The following is a 16723-nucleotide window of genomic DNA, read 5'->3' on the forward strand; positions in this document are numbered from 1 at the left end:
GGCACTCGCAGCCCGGTGGCCGCGGATCCCGCTCCCCGCCGCCTCGTCCTGCAGTCTGGCCGCCTCCCCCTGCCATTGCCAGCTCCGCGGCCCGGCCCCTTCGCCGAAGCCCCGACGCCTCGCCCCGCACCGGCGCCCCATCGCCGTCGACCCCGCCGGCCTTCACCGGCATTCACCGACGGTCGCCGCCTCCTCCCGCCGGTCACCGCGCGCCCCCGCGTCTCCTCGCCCAGCGCCGCCCGCTGCCTCCACCGGCAACCGCGCCGCCGCGCCTTGCCTTCCCTCTTGCAGTAGCCGCCCCGCTGACACTCGCCGGCGCTCGCCTCGCCGCCTCTAGTCGCCTTCCTGCCCTGCTCCGGCCACCAGGAGTCGCGGGACTTCGGCGCCGTGCCTCCCCGCACCGTCCCACGCCGGGATCCGGCCGGATCCGGCGAGATCCGGCCCGGATTCGCCCGACCCCGCCGGTCCTAACATCGCCGGAGTTGCAGGAGCTCGCCGGAGCTCAGTTTGTCCATGGTTGCATGAGATCCACCAACCCCACGAACCAAACACGCCATCCCTGTCCCGAATCTCCTCGTCCCGGAACCCCTCCGTCCATTTTTCCCGGGGTGAGAAATATGCTAGGTCCTTTAATTATCAGTGTTTTGTTGCCCTGTTTGACATGACATAACTCTGACCGTAGATCCATTTTGTATGCATAATATATCGAAATGTTCACTGTGAGATGATCTTAATTTTGTTCCATTCTGCCATGTTCATTTGAGTTCATCTTGATGCCCTAATCATCGTTGCAAGAGTGCTATATGATGTTATCTGCTGTCTGTTAACAGAACTTGTTGTTTTGTCTTTTTTATTGCATTTTTTGTGTGCATCCTATGAGCTTGATGTCTACATGGGTTTTGAGCTACATCATGCCATCTTTACAGTGGTGCAATACATGTATTTTTGTGAGTCTTGTAGTGAGTGCGTCGAGCTCGTGAAGTAGGGTACTTGCTGTTGCTGTTTTGCTAGACTGTTTCTGCTATATCATGATGCTATGTAAACCTGCTGCCACAAGTCATTCTATGCATAATCTGGAGATGTTCACTAAGGATGTTTTGTTATACATGTCATGCTCTATCCATTCATGCCCCTGGTTGCGTTTATAGCCTGCTGTAACTTCTTGTTATCTTGCTCCGGACTTGCTAAATAATGTTGCTGTCAGCCTGTTAACATTAAGTTCAATGTTTGCCAGGATTGTTCTTAGTGATCCAAGCATGCTATTAACTTGATATTGCCATTTTTAGCTTCATAGATATGCCATCTTACTGTTGGTCATCTTGCCATGCCATGAATTGCTCTGTGGTGAGTGGTACAAGCTCACCAACATGCCTACTTATTGTTGTTCCTGCCATGTATGAATCTGTCATATCATGAGCCATGTTTGCATGGATGATACCATCTTTTCGGTTGATCTTTGGAATTAGATCAGTAAGGGAGTTTTGTTCTTTGTCTTTAGTAATAGCATTACATGACTTTTTTTGCCATGTTAAGTTCCTGTAACATGTTGTTTGATAGCTCTAAACATTGCAAACTGATGTTATTTCTGCCCAGTCTGTAAACTGTTATTATGTGCAATCTTGCCATGTCCTTTTGAGCATGTTATAGTGTTTTCTGGAGATAGATCAGTGTTCATGTTTTGTCATTCTTTATCTATACTTCATGCACATGCCTTTTTTTCTTATGTTGAGGTGGTGTACCATATTGATTTGATGCTTGCTAGATGCCTAGTTGCCGTTTTGGACAGATTGTTGCTATATCTTGTTTCATGTGTATGTGTTGAACCGTTGCTCCGTTTTGAGTGTGCTCTATATGAAACTTGCTTGATTTTGCATGAAGTTTTATATTACCTTGTTGCATCCATCTTTTGAGAGTGTTTGCTTGATGTTTGTATGCATTTCGCATCAATGCCATGCTTAACTTGTTTTGCTCGTATCTTCTAGGCCGTAGCTCAGAATTAAATGAACTTTATATGTAACTTGACTAGAATCTCGTCTAGATCATCTTGGTGCATCTTAACTTGTTGTTAACAACTTGAACATAAGGTTTATTTAGTTCTGGACCAATTTCTAAATTTGCATATGAGGACTTACCGGAATTGTTATATGTTGTTTCCGGCCTCATTGAAACTTGCCTTGATGTGTTGTTCTTGTTTGCATCATCTCTTGCCATGAGTAGCCTCATCTAGTTTTGTCATGCATCATGCTGGGTTGTGCATTTGGTCACGTTTATGTGTGGTGTGTTTACCATGTTGTGTGCTTCTTCTTGATAGTTCCTGTTTCGTTGCGATCGTGAGGATTCGTTTGTCTACGCTTGGTTTGGCTTCATCCGTTCGTCTTCTTCAAGGACTTGTTCTTCTTCCTAGTGGGATTTCACGCAAGTTGACCGCTACCTTGGATCTCACTACTACCATTGCTATGCTAGTTGCTTCGTTCTATCGCTTTGCTGCGATACCTATCACTTGTTCTTCAAGCCTCCCAATTTGCCATGTCAGCCTCTAACCTTTTTCCACCCTTCCTAGCAAACCGTTGTTTGGCTATGTTACCGCTTTGCTCAGCCCCTCTTATAGCGTTGTTAGTTGCAGGTGAAGTTGAAGATTGCTCCATGGTGGACAGGATTATGGTTGGGATATCACAACATCTCTTATTTAATTAATGCATCTATAAACTTGGTAAAGGGTGGAAGACTCGTCCTTATGCTTGGTGTTTTGTTCCACTCTTGCCGCCCTAGTTTCCGTCATACCGGTGTTATGTTCCTTGATTTTGCATTCCTTACACGGTTGGGTGATTTATGGGACCCCCTTGACAGTTCGCTTTGAATAAAACTCCTCCAGCAAGACCCAACCTTGGTTTTACCATTTGCCTCACCACTTTACCCCTTCCTTTACCATTAAGCTTTGCTAGTCTTGATACCCACGGTAATGGGATTGCTGAGTCCTCATGGCTCACAGATTACTACAACAATAGTTGCAGGTACAGGTTATGTGATGATCTTGACGCGAGAGCGATGTTTGCTTATTTTGGAGTTCTTCTTCTACTTCTTCTTCGATCAGGGGATAGGTTCCAGGTCGGCAGCCTGGGCTAGCAGGGTGGATGTCGTTTGAGCTTCTGTTTGTGTTTCATCCGTAGTCGGATGTTGCTCTTATGTAAGTTGATGTTGTATTTGCGTGGCATTGTATGCCTTGTATGTATCCGCATCTATTATGTAATGTTGATGTAATGATATCCACCTTGCAAAAGTGTTTCAATATGCGGGTCTATCCTTGGTGGGACCTTCGATTTCCTCTTGGATAGGGTCGCGTATTGGGCGTGACAACCCAACTGCATGAAGTGGGTGGTTTGGGCGGCATTGTGATGGAAGCCTAACAAAGAGTAAAGTCTCGGTTCAAATTAAAGCCGGAGAGAAATATTACAATGCATATTCAAGATGGTGGCTTATAAAGGGGCCTAATGGTATATGGCTAGTTATATCAAGTTATTTAAGCCGCCATGAGCAGTCAGGTTATTTAAACCGCCATGAGTGGTTAAGGTTATCAATTGAGCATTGCAATTGTAAGCCGGTGATAAGAGTCGCCATGGCTAGGTGGATCTAACAAAATGTAGTTTTTGCCTAAGTGTTGCACAAACAAGTTTCACAAGCTGCAGCTATTATTTTGGATCAACGGTTGTTCAGAAAAAGAAAATATTGTAGACCTAAAAAACTAGTACAGATGAGTTCGTGAGTTCTAATGAGGCCTCTTTACAGGAAAAAGGGATCTGCTAGTATCAAAACTGGACGCAAAAAAACTTCCGCATGAGTTCTATATTACTTTTGGATCAGAAGAGGCTGCAGTGAAGGAACTAAAAAGAAACTGTGATGAGCCATGAAGAACACCGAGGAACTTGAAAACCCTAATGCAGATCTGAGGTGCGGGGAGGCGAAGACTTACAGCTGCAGATCTACTTTGGAGGGTCGACGCTGTTCTCTGGATCGACTCAAGTTGATGTAGCGGCCGAGGTTGAGGAAGACATGGTGCTCTGCGGCGGCGGTGGAGCTCGAGCGGCAGTAGGGTTGCTAGAGGAAGAAGATGAGGAAATGGGAGAAAGAGGAAAGACCTGTCGTGTCTATTTATAATGGAAGACTGATAAGTGGGCACGAAGAACGAGGAGGCCGAAAACATGGTTATCCAGCTATAAGGACGCCTCGATTCTCGGGATGGTCACTAAGATAAGTATCCACTCTAGGGAAAAGCCTATACATAGAATCTTACCAGCAGCGCTCTTCAAAATACCACACTACTGCTACTTAGCAGCAGCGCGTGTCTACGAAACGCGCTGCTGACTTGGAAATAGCAGTAGCGCGTGTATCGCATACAGCGCTACTGCTATAGTTGCCATGACCTTGGACCCCCCGCTAGCTATAGCAGTTGCGCACTTTACTGTAGAGCGCTACTGCTACTCAGGTTAGCTGTAGCGCGTTTTGGCAAACGCGCTACAACTATCCCTACCTTATCCCCACGCGCACGACCGGCCCTCTCACTCACACTCTCACTCTCGCCCGCGTCAACCGTCGTCGTGCGTCGCCGCCGCCGCCGCCTTCGTCCGTCCGCCGCCGAGGTACTCCCCTCCTTCCGTCCCTCCTCCATCCTCCTCGCTCATCCTCCCTCCGCCTGCGGCCGCCCCTCCCTCCTCCGCCGCCGCCCTCCTCCCTCCGCCTGCGGCCGCCCCTCCTCCCTCCTCCACCGGCAGCCCTCCTCCCACCGCCCTCGACCTCGCCGCCCCTAGCTACCTCTCCGTCGCCCCCACCCCCTGCCACTAGTTAGTACTAGATTTAGTAGTAGAAGATGTTAATTTAGGGTTAGCTAGTACTAGATGTTGCTTAGTTAGTACTAGATTTTTAGTAGTAGTAGTGGTAGTTGAACTACTTTAGTTGTAGTTGAACTAGTTTAGTAAGTAAATTAATAAACTAGTTGAACTAGTTGAATTAACAGAACTAATCTATTTTTAGTAAGATAATTAATATAACTAGTTGAACTACTTTATTTTTAGAAAGAACTAGTTTTTTTCTATTTATAGTAAGTTTATATTTAGTAAGAACTAGTTGAATTAATAAAACTAGTTGAACATGTCATGTTTGTTGTTAGTGATAACTTATATGGTTTCAGGTGACCTCCGTCGTCCCCGTCACCGACCCCCTCCGACATCCCCGCCGTCGTCCCAGTCACTGACCCCCTCCGACATCGAGGTGAGACCAGCCAAATATCCTTGTATATCTTGTGTTGTTGCTCAAATTGGATATGTGGTTGCCCAAGTGGCCGTTCATGTTCAGTTTACATCTATGAGTGTCCTATGTTTTGCCAGAGTGTTGATTAATTTCCATTCCGACAAATTTCAGGCGCTCGATATGTCCTTTTTTAGCAAAGGTCATGCCGGATTTTGTCGTGAATTCTGGCATGACTTGTGCTAGAATATGTACAAGTTTAATCTTTGAATTATGATTGTAGGAAATGTCGTACTCGGACGACGACGGTCTCCCGGGGGAGTGTAGCTGGTGCCACGACGATCAAGGTATGTGCGACAGGTTCGTTCGGCTGGATGAAGATCGGCGCTTCAGCATTAAGCTCGAGGAGACCTTCGATTGTGAAACAGTACGCAACAACGACAAGTGTTTTTTCTCCATTAAGCATGACTTCAACTATTTCAACGTCTAATTTTCATATTTTACAATTCTACTAGCTTATCCCATGCCATGCAAGACGCTATGTCTTGGAGAGGATGGGTTTTGAAGACCATGAAAATTTCGAAACAAAGAAAATACACCTAAGGACCCATCATGATATGGATTTTGAAGTAAATCTGTGCAATGCTCAGAGCGTAACCCATTTTGGTTGCCAAAATTGGGAAGCACTTTTGCAAAATGTATGGTTTTTATGAGGGTATGATTGTCACCATGGATCTTGGTGATCCTGACAGCGAGGAAGACAATATGGACATTTGGGTCCTTGTTGATACGCTTCCAATTGTACCGCTATGTGAGTTTCTCAAACATAGTTATTAACTAATTTATATTGTTTATTTCAAAATAGTTGATAGCTTATTTCCATTGACAGCTTATTTTGATTCTTCAAAGACTGTGTGGAAGATGGTAGATAAAACCCACTACACCGAAGGCACCCAATTAACGTATAAGGAGAAAAATCATCTGATCGCATTTTGTACTCTTCTTGAGAATTACAATGACTATTATCGAACTCCTCCAAATTATGGTGAATACGTGCCACTAGTGCATGTGTTGAACAACGATAACTTCTTTGGAGATACCCTGGTAAGATTTTTTACTATTACGACATCCGTGCATTTTTTGCATACTTCTAAAACTAGTACATCATTGCTAACTACGAAGTTATTATTATGTTTTTCAACAGAAACTCCCGATGGATTGTGTGCCTCATCTGATGTCTCTGCAAGGTCGCCTCTCAGTTCTGAACATACTGCCAGGTAAATCTATGGAGCTCACCTGTGCATATCGGATTTCTAAAACCCGTGAACACATGATCATCAGAGAATGGAAGAAATGTATGGACATTCGCAAGGAGGTTCTTGGAAGTAACATTCAGCGAAAGGCAAGAATGGGAGACAGGCTAATCTCCATTCTCCATAATGGAGAGTCAGGGGCTATCTTATTTTTTGTTATTTTAACTTAGAAAATGTAGTAGGTCTTAATCGAATGTAATAGGTCCTATGAGGTACAATATGTTTATTATGTGGTAATGTGTTAGAGTTGATAATGATGATCTTGAGGAGGTGTTATGTGATGTCAATGATGAAAACGATGATATTGAGGAGGTGTTATATGACAATGATGTATTATGATGCTAAGTTGTTAATGATATGATGATGATGATGATATTATTATATCATTGGGTGAAAGAACCGCGGATTAGTTTCAAGTGGATGGACATCCACTTGAAACTAGTCCACGGTTCTTTCACCCCAGGATGTAATAACTCATTACAATGTAAAAACAATCTCTAAATTCCTGTTGTATGAAAACTTGTGTAAAGGTGTATGAATACAACATGAAAAAGAAAAGAAATAAAATACTAAATAATAGTAGTAGCGCGGGTAAGGAGAAGCGCTACTACTAATTACCAGTAGCGATGTTCTAAAGAACCGCTGCTACTAAGTCAATTTAGCAGTAGCGTGGGTCAAGACGCGTTATTGCTAAGCATTAGCTGTAGCGCCTTATCAGTAGCGCTCCTGCCCGCGCTACTGATAGGCCCAAAACCCGCGCTGCTGCTAGGCTTTTCCCTAGTAGTGATCCATTGAGATATGTTGGACAAAACGTGCATTGATGGTAGATGACGTAATGGCGGGTTACCACAAATCCAAAGGATGACGTCATGGCGGGTTACAAAAATTTTATACAAGCAAAGAGCAGAAGATTTTTTTAAGTGTTGAAGATTGACATGAACCAGTGCAAATCAATCTAGGGCCTAATGTTGGGGATATAACTGTTAGGTATGACCCGCCCAGGAGGGGCCGGGTTATACCTATCAGGACTCTTGAAGCCCAAGACAAAGCTTGAAGATGGCGGTTCAGTTGAGGGCCTAAAGCCCAAAAGCGACTTAAGGACCGTAGAGATAAACCGCCATATGTACATAACTTGTATTGTAAGGCAAGAATAGTTAGAGGCCGAGCTGGACACTATTTATGAGCCGGCCGGGACTCTGTGAGCCGTTGGGCATCGACCTGTATATAAAGGGACAACCCGGCGACGGTTCAGGGCAAGGAACATCAGATCGAGAGCAAGGTCAAGCGGAATCGTTCCCTGGTAATCGAGACATAAGCAATCCCACTCAAAACTGGATCGTAGGCTTTTACCTTCACCGTAAGGGGCCGAACCAGTATAAAGCCCGTGTCCTTTGTCCCGATTAACCCCTTTAAGCTTCCTAGTTGGGATGGCTCCACGACTAAGTCCTTTCACTAGGACATATAATGTGACAATTGCACGACATATGGCATTCATCACGCCACAGTTATAACCTAGGGTGACACAGAACTAGCTACAATTCATCAATATAATGTAGGCATGTATTTCGAATATAGTCATGTGTGCTTATGAAAAAGAACTTGCATGACATGTTTTGTCCTACCCTCTCGTGGCAGCGGGTCCTAATGGAAACAAAGGAATATTAAGGCCTCCTCTTAATAGAGAACTGGAGCAAAGCATTAGCACTTAGTGAATACATGAACTCCTCAAACTACGGTAATCACCGGAAAGAATCCCAATTATTGTCACCTTGGGGTACGCGGATCATAACTCATAATAGGTGTCTAAAACTTGCAAGACCGGATCAAGAACACATATATATTGATGGAAACATAAAGGGTTCAGATGTGAATTCATGGCACTAGGGCCCTAGTGACAAGCATTAAGCATTGCAAAGTCATAGCAACATCAATCTCAGAACACAGTGTATACTAGGGGTCAAACCCTAACAAACCTAACTCGATTACATGATAAATCTCATCCAACCCATCACTGCCCAGCAAGCCTATGATGGAATTACTAACGCACGGCGGTGAGTATCATGAAATTTGTGATGGAGGAAGGTTGGTGATGATGATGGCAGCGATTTCCCCTCTCCGGAGCCCCGAGCGGACTCCAGATCTGCCCTCCCGATGAAGAACAGGGGGTGACGGCGGCTCCGTATCGTAAAACGTGATGAATGCTTCTCTCTGATTTTTTTCTCCCCGAAAGTGAATATATGGAGTTGGATTTGAGGTCGGTGAAGGTCCAGGGGACCCACAAGGCAGGTGGCGTGCCCTCCACCCTTGTGGATAGCCGGTGGGTCCCCTCTGGTTGACTCTTTCGCCAATATTTTTTATTTATTCCAAAAATATTCTCCATAAATTTCCAGGTCATTTTGAGAACTTCTATTTCTGCACAAAAATAACACCAAGGCAATTCTGCTAAAAACAGCGTCAGTCCGGGTTAGTTCCATTTAAATCATGCAAATTAGAGTCCAAAACAAGGGCAAAAGAGTTTGTAAAAGTAGATACGATGGAGACGTATCAACTCCCCCAAGCTTAACCCATTGCTTATCCTTAAGCAATTCAGTTGATAAACTGAAAGTGATAAAGAAAAACTTTTACAAACTCTGTTTTATCTTGTTGTTGCAAATATGTATAGCCATCGTTCAAGTTTTCGGCAAAGATCATGAACTAAACATATTGACAATAATATTTAGGTCTCACATTTACTCATATTAATGACATAATCAACTAGCTAGCAAGCAATAATAATAAATCTCGTATGACAACACTTTTTCATAACAATCATGATATGATATAACAAAATGGTATCTCGCTAGCCCTTTCTGAGACCGCAAACCATAAATGCAGAGCACCCCTGAAGATCAAGGACCGACTAGACATTGTAATTCATGGTAAAAGAGATCCAGTCACAGTCATACTCAATATCAATTAATAACAACGCATACAAATGACCGAGGTGCTCTCTAACTGGTACTTTTCATAAGAGGATGATGACTCAGCAATAAAAGTAAATAGATAGGCCCTTCATAGAGGGAAGCAGGGATTTGAGAGGTGCTAGAGCTCGAGTTTTTTTTGAAACAAAGATAAATATAATTTTGACCAGTATGCTTTCATTGTCAACATAACAACCAAGAGATCTCGGTATCTTCCATACTAGATACATTATAGGCGGTTCCCAAACAGAAAGGTAAAGTTTTAACTCCTACTCCACCAACAAGCACATTGCACGGCTGGTCCGAAACAACGGGCACCGTCCATACAAACAACAGTCCTGGGGGAGTTTTGTTTGAAATTAAATTTTGATTTGATTTGAGCATGCAACTAGGCATCCCGAATACCAGCCACTTTCTCGTGAATGACAAGTGAATAAACAGTCATCATGAGAATAACTGTCGGTGCAACAAACCCTAAGTCCATTTTCCAGAATGTGCACATGCCAAAGAGAAAGATTACAACACCAAGATCAGATCAAGGCACAAGGGACCAGTTCTTCAAAGGACTAACATGCAGATCAAGAAGACCAAGACTAGCCAGAGAGACAAGATTCCACTATGAGAGGGACCTCCCTTGCCGAGCAGGCAAGCCTGGCGAGGTTGGGGTTGCCCCGGAATCAAGCCTACAAAGATCACCCCGGCAGGCCTGCCGGGGCTCACGGAGGCAAACCACTCCACCTCACCACCCCGCAGCAATGCACGTCGTCGATCAGTGCGGCGCCAAGCTCCTAAGTGACTAAGTGGTTGCTCTCTTCCACATGGCGGCCACTTCCTACAGAAAATACCTCCAAGTGACACCCGTCCTGAGACGTGTCAAGCAAGCAGGCGCGAAGCTGGCAAAACAGCCCGGCAAGGCATGCCTGGCGAGCTGTGATGTGACACCGAATGGCGCATTTAATGTGCTCTGTCAGCCTGCAGAGTTACATATGATAGCAGTAATTGCTATCTAATCAGTATGTAAAGATTTATTTGCCACTGTGGTGACCCCTTTATTTATAAGAGGACGCCCATGGCAACCGTAGAAAGGATTCGGACCCCCTCACACTCATACGCGCGTAGCTCCTCTCGCCTCGAGGCAACCTTGCCGGGCAAGAGTGCTGCTCTTTTTCCACCATCAATACACCAAAGCAGGAGTAGCATTTTATGCCTCACGGCGGCCTGAACCTGGGTAAAACAGCCCGTGTGATCTCTATCGTGTTGTGTTACGCTTCTCAGCTCTTTGTGCAACGTGCCCATCCCCCTGCCGGACCAAAAAGGGGCTCTTTGGCCCCATAGGTGGCCGTGTTTTCCCATGACATCTTTGGTGCGCTAGGTAGGGGGATCACTTGCGTGAACCCGAGAGTGTGAGCGGCGTGTCATCTTCATCGCCATTTTCAGCAGAAATCGCTCCATCGACTATGGCGCCCAAGAAGAAGCCCGGTGTCACCACCCACCCGTCCACCTCGAAGGTCTCACTCCCCGCGATCATTGATGCCACGGGGAATGCGGGGACATAGGAGGATGTAGGTGCTGCGGAGGACGCAATCAGCGCAGGCTGCATCGTCGCCACTTCCCCCGCAGATGAAGCAGGAGCGGGAGGCACCGAAGAAGACAGCACCAACAACATCCCGGCGACCACGCTCCACGAGGTATGGGTAGAGATTTTATTCCTTCTGTCCCTCCCGGCCTGGCCGAGGGGCATAGCCACGGCAGTGACGTTCATCCCAAGGCGAATCGCAATCCTGCGGCCGCCCCCGCCAAGGGTACAGTCGCAGGACATGCACCGCCTACAAAGCAAACTGGCCCAGCCAATGCTCCGAACGGAGTTGTTGGCCCACGTGCACCATCACCTCATCACCAGGCCATCCCAGCGACTGGCTCCGACGACGGGCACCCGGCGCAGCCACCGCCGGCATCTTCAGGAGCCGGGCGATGCTGCGGTCTACGTCATCACCACCGAGTCCAAGCACAACTTCAGAGGCCATGGCGCGGGCCCAGCTACTACTGAGGTTTCCACCAGCAGCCGATTAGATGGATGAGTGGAGAGCCACCATTCAGAGTATGATTAGCTCTGCCGAGGCTGGAGGCTCATAGCAAGCTCGCCCGCCACGGCTCCCATAAAATGACGGGAACCCACGCTGCTGGCCGTGCGGGAAGGGGCCACCCCCATGGTACAGTCCCCACCGTGGCATCCAGCGCGAGGGCCATGCAACCAAGAGCTTGATGACATCTCGATGGCTTAGTCCGATCCTCGAGCACGTCAAAGTCGACAACAAGCCCTAGAGGACAGGCAGATAGAGGGCGCGTGCATCACCATCAAGCGACGCCACGACAACCACTGCCAGTACAGTGGGCGCGATGGCCTCAATATCGATGAGCCTGTGCTCGGTAGAGGCGGGTACCTGCCTTTCGAGGCTGGGTTCCCTACCTTCTCCCATGAGCTGTGACAAGTCGGTTGGCCATCTGCTCGTACGTTCAAGCTAGATATTCCAGAGAAGTACGATGGAAGACTGAACCCGGCAGAGTTCTTGAGCATCTACACCATCATTGTTCAAGCTGCCGGGGGGAAGATATGAGAAGGTTTTTGCCCACTACTTCCCTTTGGCACTCAAGCCAAATTTGGGGTCATGGCTGACGCATCTGCCATAGAACTCCATCTCGACCTGGGCTGACCTATGCTAGGAGTTCGTTGGCGCCTTCACGGGCGGCCACCAAGATCCAGGGCGTCCCAGCGATTTGCAGCTTCTCCCACAGAAGGAAGGAGAGACTCTGCGAAAGTACATGCAGAGGTTCAGCCGAGTCCACAGGAATATTCCAGATATCCACCCGGCAGCTGTGATAGTTGCATTCTAGTCCAATGTGCGCAACCGTCAGATACGATCCAAGGTGAACGTCCGGTTGCCCAAGACTATGAAGGAACTTTACACTTTCGTGGACAAGTGCGCTCTGGTGGAGGAAGGGAGGAAGCTCCCTGGAGAAGAGGATGGCGTCGATGTCGACTCAGAAGAGGACGACAAGGCCACCAGTCAGAAGAAGAAGAAGAACAAGAAGCACAAGGATAAAGCAGTATTGACTGTTGATGGACTGGACACGCCTAGTACCGCAAGAAGGCTAAGGACGAAGCCCTCGGCAAGGAAGTTGCCGCGTGCACTGACTGTCAGGAGGCTGCGGCTGCTGAGAAGGCAAGGAAAGGTGATGGGCCGTATTGCAAGATCCATCTGACTAAAGGCCACGATCTCCAGGAATGTCATCAGGTTGAGCAACTCGTCAAGAAGCAGAGGGCCGAATATGAGAAGCGTGATAAAGAAAAAGGTCAAAATGGCGCTAGAGGTAAGGGCCGGGGCGGTGAAGAAAATCGCCCCGACAAGGCTTTTCGGAACCAAGGGAAACCCGCCAGGGGCAGAGAGAAGGAGGATTGTGACGATGGCAGTGATGGAGGGGATGAAGAGGAAACCAGCGAGCAGGAATTCCAAAAGGCCACTGAGGCCCTGTGCATTAACAGAGGTGTATCACTGCACTCCTCTCATTGCCAACTTAAATGGTGGGCATGTGAGGTCATTGTCGTGGAGCCAATGGCAGAGTCTCGGAAGCCGCTCAAATGGTCACGCACGCCCATCATCTTTGATGAAGAGGACCATCCTGACCGCACCACTGCGGTAGGATGCTTGTCATTGTTGGTCTCACCAACGATCCGCAACCTAAATGTCACAAAGATGTTGGTTAATGGCAGGGTCGGGTTGAATCTGGTTTCCCCAAAGGTCATCAGCAAACTTCAGATAGCGGAGAAGGAACTCAAGGTCATAGGCTCATTTCAAGGAATCAACCCCGGTAGGGGTCATCCTAAGGGAAAGATCATGTTGCCAATGACATTCAGAGGGGAGTTGAACTACCAGACTGAGAAGGTTGCGTTCGATGTGGTCGACCTCCCCCTTCCGTACAATGGAATCCCTGGACACACAGCTCTGGCAAAATTCATGGCAACATCCCACTATGCCTACAACGCCTTGAAAATGTCAGCACCAGTGGGTGTCATTTCCACTCCGTCAGACGAGAAGGATGCAATCATTTGCGTGGATAAGATGTACCGGGAAGCAGTCGCGGCAGAGGCCGCAAAGGCCACATTTCCTGCCAAGGAAATCAAAGGAAAGAAGAAGGCTAGCAGGGACACCAGCAAGGATTCCGGGAAGCGTACCTCTTTGGAGTATGTTACGCATGTCGATGACTTGTCGGAGAGTTCCAATAGCAAGAGATCCAAGGCCACTGTACCTTGTGTGAAAACGGTCCTGGTAGGGCTTGCTGGCGCTGATGGTATCTTTACTATCTGTAGGATCTAAAGTATGCCTAGAGGGGGTGATTAGACTACTTGACCAAATAAAAATCTAGCCTTTTCCCAATTTATTCTTGGCAGATTTTAGCAACTTAGCACTAGTCAAGCAATCAACCTACACATGCAATTCTAAGAGTATAGCAGTGGAAAGTAAATCATTTCATATGAAGGTAAAGGGGAGGATTTTGGAGGGAGCAAACGCAATGTAGACACGGAGATTTTTGGCGTGGTTCCATAGGTGGTGCTATCGTACATCCACGTTGATGGAGACTTGAACCCACGAAGGGTAACGGCTGCGCGAGTCCATGGAGGGCTCCACCCATGAAGGGTCCACAAAGAAGCAACCTTGTCTATCCTACCATGGCTATCGCCCACAAAGGACTTGCCTCACTTGGGTAGATCTTCATGACGTAGGCGATCTCCTTGCCCTTACAAACTCCTTGGTTCAACTCCACAATCTTGACGGAGGCTCCCAAGTGACACCTAACCAATCTAGGAGACACCACTCTCCAAAAGGTAATAAATGGTGTGTTGATGATGAACCCTTGCTCTTGTGCTTCAAATGATAGTCTCCCCAACACTCAACTCTCTCTCACAAATTTGGCTATGGTGGAACGATGATTTGAGTGGAAAGCAACTTGGGGAAGGCTAGAGATCAAGATTCTTGCGGTTGGATTGGAATGTCATGGTCTCAACACATGAGTAGGTGGTCATCTCTTAGAAAATGAGTAGTGCAAGTGTAGGCACGTTCTGATAGCTCTCTCCCCGAATGGAGAATGGGTGGAGGGGTATATGTAGCCTCCACAGAAAATCTAACCGTTACACACAAATTCCCAAACTCGGTGAGACCGAATAGTGAAACTCTGTCAGACCGATTCAGTTCAAAATGTGAACGTTAGGCTTTTCAGTGGGACCGATAACATCAACTCGGTGGGACCAATTTGCTAGGGTTAGGGCATAACTTGATCTCGGTGAGACCGACCACATGAACTCGGTGCGACCGATTTCAGTAATAGGCAACCAGAGAGTTGGTCAGGCAAACTCGGTGGGACCGATCGCTCATTCCGGGGAGACGGAAACATTGTGAAAAGGAAACAGAGAGTTTACATTGCGCTCGGTGGGACTGATCGCTCATTTCGGTTAGACCGAAACGTTACGAAGGGAAACAGAGAGTTTGCAATCCCATCTCGGTGAGGCTGAGATCCCTATCAGTGAGACCAAACTGATTAGGGTTTGTGGCAGTGGCTATGTCAAATGAACTCGGTGGCGCCAGATAGATCAAATTGGTGGGGCCAAGTTTGACTTTAGGTTTAGGACATATGTGGAAATGAGAAAGTGGTTGAGGGCTTTTGGAGCATATCACTAAGCATTTTGATCAAGTAATCCATTAAGCAACACCTCATCCCCTTTTAATAGTGTTGGATTTTCCTATGGACTCAATGTGATCTTGAATCACTAAAATGAAAATGTAGAGTCTTGAGCTTTTGCCAATACGTGACCTTAGCATTTTGAGGGGTCCACATCTCTAGTTCATACCATGCCAATCATTGAACTTTCTGAAATGATCATCTTGAAAGAGTATTAGTTCAATGAGCTATATGTTGTTAAGAATTACTTAAACCACCCAGGGATTAGTTGCACTTTCAATCTCCCCCATTTTGGTAATTGATGAAAACATATAGATCAAAGCTTTGACAAATGATAATAAGAATGAAATACATCGTCGCTTTGAGAAGTATGTGACAAGCAAGAGCTCTCCCTAAATTTGTGCATTATTTAAAATCTGCTTTTAATGCAAATGCACAATCAATTAGGATCATGGGTTACTCTTCCATTTCACATACATCTTGGCGGGAGCGCTCAAAATGATAGAATATGGAATATGCACTCATCACCAAGACAAAGTGTGAATGATCATACATAAGAGATAGATAATATTATCGTCCAAGCACAAACATTTAAGTATGATATGATCAAACACATGACCATACAAGTATCTCACACACATAACCATAAAGTATCATCCAAGCAAGCAAACAAATAAGTAGCGAAAGAGGCAAAAAGAAGCTCTCTCTCTCTCTCTCTCAGCCTATGATCTATACACTTTCTCCCCCTTTGGCAACAAGTTACCAAAAAGCTTGAAAATGCATAGTGCTATGCGGCTCTCTAAGCTTGATCTTCGAGAGGTCGTGTGGAGAGGAGTCCTTCAACAAATGCATTTGAAGAGGTTGTAGGCGCTGGTGGAGTTACAACTGGAGGGGCAACTGAAGCTGTGGCTACAGGTGCTAAAGTTGTAGCTCTAGTGTCTGTCACTGGCACTGCTGCAGACCTCTATCTTCTCGGCACCCTTTGATAAGCATCAGTGCTGGTCTTTTCATTCCTATCCTCAAGCTCTTCTTGGATCTTCTCCACATAAGTCTGAATCTTTGTCACCTTGACATCCAAGTCATGAAGTTTTGTCTCAAAAATTCTTTCAAGACTCTCTTGGTTCTGAGTCAGGGTGGCCAATCCTTTCTCAATCCTCAAAGTAGCCTAAATGATATAGCCAAGTTGATCTTGTTTGGACTTGAGAAGAACTTGAGATGCCTCTCCATTATTTGGCATCTTGGCTGCTGAGGGAGTCCTGGACTAGGGGGTGTCCGGACAGCCGGACTATCATCGTCAGCCGGACTCCAACACTATGAAGATACAAGATTGAAGACTTCGTCCCGTGTCCGGATGGGACTTTCCTTGGCGTGGAAGGCAAGCTTGGCGATACGGATATGTAGATCTCCTACCATTGTAACCGACTCTGTGTAACCCTAGCCCTCTCCGGTGTCTATATAAACCGGATGGTTTTAGTCCGT

This window comes from Triticum dicoccoides, chromosome 1B, assembly GCF_002162155.2.
Source record: "Triticum dicoccoides isolate Atlit2015 ecotype Zavitan chromosome 1B, WEW_v2.0, whole genome shotgun sequence".
Classification (NCBI taxonomy): domain Eukaryota; kingdom Viridiplantae; phylum Streptophyta; class Magnoliopsida; order Poales; family Poaceae; genus Triticum; species Triticum dicoccoides.